This window comes from Ictidomys tridecemlineatus, chromosome 6 (genome assembly GCF_052094955.1).
Source record: "Ictidomys tridecemlineatus isolate mIctTri1 chromosome 6, mIctTri1.hap1, whole genome shotgun sequence".
NCBI lineage: Eukaryota > Metazoa > Chordata > Mammalia > Rodentia > Sciuridae > Ictidomys > Ictidomys tridecemlineatus.
The window spans coordinates 172,527,579-172,534,538 of record NC_135482.1 but is presented as its reverse complement, the minus strand read 5'-3'; positions in this window follow the sequence as shown (position 1 = coordinate 172,534,538).

The window sequence follows — 6,960 nt, the reverse complement described above, 5'->3', positions numbered from 1 at the left end:
TATGGGATACATCTAGGAAAATATGAGAATATTTGTGTTTCTATCAATGCCCAAAGAAGAATATTTAATGCAGGAGGTACAGAATAACCAAATGAGTAGGATGATTCACCCCATGAAAATGAGCCAGGCCTTGGTCACCATAGTTCTTCTATAATGGGGCTGTGATCATAATAGTCATGGAGGGATGGAGATAGAGTTATGCAAGGGTCTAAGAACATGGGCTTTATTGCCAGACCGATCTAGCTCAGAATAAGAAGCTCACTTTACAGTGAAGGAAAGTGATAATAGGTAAAAGACCTTGAGAGCCAGTCACTGTACTGTATTCCATATCATTCAGAAGTGGCTGACATAGTAGAATGTTGGGGATGATACCCAGAAGGACCGGGAACACCATTTTCCAAGATGGAGTAAATACTTGAAACCAGTGATTTTTACAGTGCAACTTTTCTCAAATAGAATACATTTCTCAAATGTCAGAACCAAAGTGCTTACAATAGGAATAGCCCCTTTCTCTGCTACGTCCAGCTATCCACTTAGTGAATTTGTGCTTCCAGCTGCTGTAACTTTATTCTCAGCTGGATTCGAGGTCTTGGTAGTGGAGGAAGGATGCTCTACTAAAAGATGCAGTAAAAGTTCTACCAAGTGCAATTATGGCTGATATCTGCTCACTTTGGTTTCCTGAAGTGAGTGTACCAGCAGGCAAAGACAGGAATTTCCATAACGACAGGAGTAACCGATCCTGCTTATCACCAGGAGACAGAGTTTCTGCTTCACAAAGAGGGCAGAGAAGGTATAGCTGGAATCCACTGGGGATGCTCCCATAACCACAAATAAGCATGAATGGGCAAATGAAGCAACCGTAGCCTCACAAAGTCATGGTGATCATTTTGACACATTGGGTACAAAGGTCTGTGTTACCCCACTGGGTCAGCATCCTAGCGGGATACACTGAACAAGCAACCTAGACAAAGTGTAGCCTTAGGGGAAGGAGAATCTAGAACATGTTCTAGAGATGGAGATGGCAAGTATCATTTGCAGTCTTGGGACCAGCTGTAGCAGCAGGGTCTACAGCTTCATATTAAAAGCATTTTCTTTAAAAAATTGTGACTTATCAGCACCTTGAAAGCTTTGGCCAGACAGGGTGAATTTAAGAAGTGATACAAATAGATCTGAGTGGTACAAAGCTGGACTCCAAAGACGGTCAGTGCCCTGCTCACCTACCTGGGGCACTACTATTTTAAGGCGTTTTGGATGATTTTGAACTCCCAGTGCCTGCTTCTCTCCACTAGAGAGCTTTTTCTGCAAGTGCAGAAGGCTGCTCTGCCTGTCTGCCCAGCAAGCTGAAAGTGCTGGGGAATTAACAGCTCCTTGGGATCAGCTCTCAGCCAATGACAATCAGAAGCTGGTATGTAACTACTCCAGCTCAGTCATTTGTTGGGCAGGAGAGCTTTGAGACTCCTGATGTGCAGTTTCTTAGAGTGTCCCTGTGGGATTAAGCTCTAGTTGCCTACTGTTTCAGCTGGTTTCATGCTGATACTTTATTAACTGCCTTCCTTTCCCTCTATCACTTTCCTACTCCTCTGCAATTGTTGCTGCGACTTTGAGATAAAGCTACTTACACTCTAAAGCTTGTCTCAGGAGTCAGTTTCTGGGAGAACCCAAGCAGAGATAGTTCCATTTAATATTTCTACCTTGGTTATTGTATGGCACGGATTTCTTGCTTACACATTCCATTCTGTTCTCCTTTTGAACCCTGTTTCTGGGGACCACAGTTCTTTCTCTTTCACTGAACGCAATCCAGTCCATGTCACCTGCAGGGATCGAGACAAGTGAACAGACATCATCAAGGGACAACAAAAACAAAAACAAAACACAAAACTCAAGTGACAGACAGTAACTAACAAAAAGTCACATGCAGATGAGCTGGGAATAGAGTAGTTTTCTAAATTGATATGTCTTTGAAAAGATAACAGACTGGCCTAAATTTTACCACCTTTGGCCTTGCTCTTCTCAGCAGGATCTTAATATCCTTTAAAGAGCATATAAATTATTTCTAAGTGGTTGATTCCAATTTGGCATTTCAGAATTTGAGCCGTCTGTGAGGGTCTGCTTCTCTTCCTCTGGTTTCTCTAATCAATGTCCACGATCCTGGAGTCTGCCAAGGTATTCTCGATGAGAAAGCCAATGTCTGTGTCAAAGAGGTTGCTCTCAAGGCTGTGGCTTTCTTGGTTAATGGACATAGCCCAGGAAACTGTCGGCCATTGCAAGATGTCGCTGGTGAGAACACCCAGGTCTTTACCAAGGGTGTTGTCTGCAAGGCTCTCAGGGCTGCCACACTCCTGGGGTGAAGGTCAACTAGAACTGCAGACCAAGGCCCCGTCTGAGTTCTTTGAGCTACATTTCTGGTGCTAGGGTTTTCATTTTATGTCTCTTGAGAGCATTTCCTTTAACTTCTGAACTTCATCCCCACCTTCCTCAAGAGCCGCTGATCAAATGAAAACTTGTGCATCCCTCCAAGAGCCTACAACACTTTCTTTTTCTGCACTAAGACGACTCAACCCATTCTTTTTTGGGAAGGTGGGGGTGCTGGAGATTGCACTCAGGGGCACTCGATCACTGAGCCACATCCCCAGCCCTATTTTGTATTTTATTTAGAGACAGGGTCTCACTGAGTTGCTTAGTGCCTTGCTTTTGCTGAGGCTGGCTTTGAACTCGTGATCCTCCTGCTTCAGTCTTCTGAGCCACTGGGATTACAGGCGTGCGCCACCGTGCCTGGCTTCAACCCATTCTTAAAGCATAAAATGCAATACGGGTTCTCTAAAGGCAACTAAGTGTAGAGAGCAGCAGTGCACTTTTCATGTGGACAATATGTTTCCTGATCACCCACAGCATTTCCACTCAAGAATCACAGCAGTGTCTAAGAGCCTCTTCTCTAATGACAGACTTGCCTTAATATTTGCATACCCAAGTGGTTCATTTGAATGGATTCCTGGGTGAAGAAAGCATATACTAATCATGCATCCAAATCTTCATCTCTTTCCAACCCAAATTATTTAGAAATGGTAGCATTTCTCCTCCAGCCTCCCTGTTATCTCCCCTCTCTACCCCCCGATACTTCTTTTATTCTACCGTCTTTCCAGTGATCTCAGGGACAAGTTTCAAGGGACCAGTGGTACCTAAAAGGGAATGTTGCAGGCAAGTGGCCTGTGAAGACCTGCGCTGAGGCCAGTAGAAATTCCCGTAGCCTTCCCCAGTGCCAGATCATGGACACTGCCCCAGCTTGAGCCACAGGCCTGTATTTATCACGTTCATGCTAAGTCATGGTCAGCATTTCAGTTCAGCTTCATGTCTGATCCTGCACCCAGGCTATTCACGACTGTTTTTTTTCTGGCTGGAAGGGAAAGATTGTTCCCCGAGGCCTCTTAGAAAGGAGACTGAGATCTTGAGGATGGCAGGGTCTCTTCTAAGCATGTCCCCAGGAGCACTGGCTCTGGGTAGCTCTCATCAACCTCCCGTCAGCAAGTGACCGCTGCAAACTCTCTCTGCAGATGGGAAAGAACTGCTGACCATGACACAGTGCCCAAGCCACGGGAGGACAATGAGATGAAAGTACTCATTTCATCATGAATTTCAAAGACTTCACAGAGCCCTCACCCATCCAGACTTGGCTAATGGAAGAGAGGCCTGAGAAAGCTTACTCATCCTGCTTAGCTCCACTTTGCTCTGCCTCCTACTCAGCCCTAAATTGCTGCACAGACTGTGCTGGATAAATTGACATTAAGAGTTATTAAAGGTATGAGTTGACAGTTTAGAAAATGTGCATTCACAGCAGGCTTCGGCAGTCCTCCGGAAGAGCCAGGCCGGGCAGGGTGATCTGTGAGGTACAGAGGCAGGGCCTCCCATCTCTGAAGGTTGGGAGAAGCCCCAGTACCAGCGAGGCCCATGCCTCCCCTTAAGGAGACAGAGCTACAAAGATCCCCTGTGGTGACTCAGCTGCTCTATCTGTGACATTGAGTTTGATAGGTTTATGTTTAGTTTCTAAATTTGTGTTATGTCTTTCTCCAAAATTCATTGTTTTTGTTTTTGGCAGTCTCATAGTAATGAATCTTGGGGTATGTGTGTGCGTTCCTATTATCTGTATATTGGCAGCCTTAGCTTCCTGGCTGCCAAGCCCTCTTACCCCCTCCAGAAGGGACATTTGCTTCTTTATATGGCCAGGTTAGCATGGATCACACTCCATCTGCAGCTTCTCTTGCACCCACTCATTCAACTCTTGTGCTTTCTCCCAAGTGCTTATGTAGAGCTCATTTTCCCTACCAGATTATTCTTCCTGGAGTACAGCAAATATCTCGTCTTCCCATTGTACTATGGAAACAATACCTGTGGCCCCAAATAAGTTGCCCGTGTATTGATGGAGCTGCTTCTGGCACTAGGGGGAAGATATTTACTTGTTCTGCTTTGCTGTACAGGGGGAGCAGGTATATTTGTTGGAAGTTAGTGTGAAATAAGATGAGACTTAAGTGGCCATGCTGTAGTGCCCAGGTTTGGTGGAAGGCTTATTTTGGCTTTTTTTTTTTTTTTACTAGATAATTATGGTTCTTCGATGAATGGCTTGTGGATAATAATAGTTAAAGTTTAATTACATTTGCTATATGCCAGAGAATGTTCTAGAGGTTGTAGATTCATTAACTCATTTAAATTCACAGTTGCAGTTTGAAACTCAATTTCTGTTATTATGCCTATTTTGCAGATGGGCAAACTGAGGTGGGCAGTGATTAAGTACCAGGCCCAAGGTCACATAGCTAGCAAATTGTGGAATTGGGGGTTTAAGCTCAGACGTTCTGGCTCCTGAAATTGTGCTCTTAACAAGAATTCACAGAACATTTTCATTCACATAGACCCATCTACTTACTCTTCCATCAGAAAGTGAAGTCTCTTTTGAAAGAAATGGCTTATATATAATGACTATGTCTTTCAGAAATCCATTAAATCTTTTATTTTTTTCTTCTTCGTACCTTCCTCCTTAGCTATTAAACTTGGTAGGGGGCATCTACAGTGAATAAAACCTCTGGCTAGGATTTTGAAAGCAATCAAGAGCCCTGGGAATGATGACAGTAATTTGGAGTCCACTGAATTTATCCTGGAAAAATCAAGAGAAGAACTTGATGGAAATCATGTGATTTGTGATACACATGAAAATTCTAGGAATTATTTTGTTTTGAAGCATTCATATTGGGTAACATTCTGGGTGAGTTTTCCTATGTTTTCTTCATTATGTTCCATATATTGATTCATATTCTTTTTGGGGGAAGGTGGGAGGTGGGAACTGGGGATTGAACTCAGGGGCACTTGACCACTGAGCCACATCTCCAGTCCTATAATGTATTTTATTTAGAGTCAGGGTCTCGCTGAATTGCTTAGTGCCTTGCCGTTGCTGAGGCTGGCTTTGAAGTTGAGATCCTCCTGCCTCAGCCTCCCAAGCTGCTGAGATTACAGACGTGCACCACTGCACCTGGCTGTTGATTCATATTCTTATATCCCATTCCCTTAAACCTTCTGAAGGATTTTTCTTTCTTTTCTTCTTTCTTTTTCTTTTTTTTTTTTGGTCTGGACCATCAGGGATTTAATAGGGTTTCTGCTCCCTACTGTGATTTGAGCATGTACCTTTGGTCTAACTGAACCATCACCGGCTGCTTAAAGTGGGAAAAGGGAAGCCTTGGGCCTGAAACAGTAATAATTTCTCTGGGACTCAGTTTCCTCATCTGCAAAGTAAAGGAAACAGATAAGCTGAATGGCCCATTTCAGTTCTAATAGGTTATGATTCTGAGTACTTTTAGCCCCTTTTCTGGAAGCCCACTCTTTCTACATTTTTTTTACATGCATATCAAAAAGTCTGCATGTTTAGCACTGGGTTTTGGCATGGAGACATCTTGAGACAATCTTTTCTATCTTGGGAAATAGCATCCAGGAGAAAGGATGATGAAAACTTTCATTTTGGATGAGATAAAAATGCTTTCTTCTGGTCTTCCAAGTCATTTTTTTTTCCTTTACCCGTTTTCCTAATTTTGGAGTGGGCAGGGTGTCCCTGAGGTCAGCTAACCTTTAAACATCAACACGAGCCCACAGCTGCTTTCAGGGGTTACTTGCAGGAGTCACTGGTAGAGGCCCCGGTCTCCTAATAGGTGTAAAATGCTGGTTCTGCCCGCTGGTTTGTTGGCCCCTATCCTGGAATTCTGCTAATGTTGCACTCATATTCTGGATTTGTGTCTTCTGTCCCCATGACCTTACCATCGCTCTGCTATTAAAAAAGGAATTCAATGTCAGTGACAAGTAAAACCATCAAATGTCAAAGCAGTAGCGGCTTAGTGACTCCAGTAATAATAGTAGGTGCCACCATCTGTTGAAGACTATCTTTCAGGTAGTTTTAAATGCTTTATGTACATGGGTTTGATTTTCAATGAGGTGGATATTGTTTGCAATCTATCAACTGAGGAACAGGAAAGTTAAGAAGCTTGATCAATATCACACAGCTAGTAGTACATATCTGAATTCTGGTGTTTAATAGTAGGAGTAGGGTGCAGGTAGGTAGTATCTTGCTATGAATAAAATACAGCTCAATAGATTGGGAAGAGCATATTTCATGGGAGATTTGCCAAGTGGATTCTAATAGCTTCAAATCAGCGTTTACTGAGAGAAATGAGAACTACTTCCTGTCCTGTCTGTCTCAGAGTGGAGGACATATGTGATACTTTTATTCATTCTTTTGTTGCAAAAATAGTCATATACTATCTTATATGTTTCAGGTGGGATTCTGGGTGCTTTAGAAGAAAGAAGGCTGAATAGAGAGGAGATGCCCATCTTTCCAGATATAGAAACTTAAAAAAAAAAGAAAGAAAGAAAGAAAAAGAAAAGAAAAAAAGGGCCAATGATTGGAAACAAACAAATCTAGCCTCAAATTGT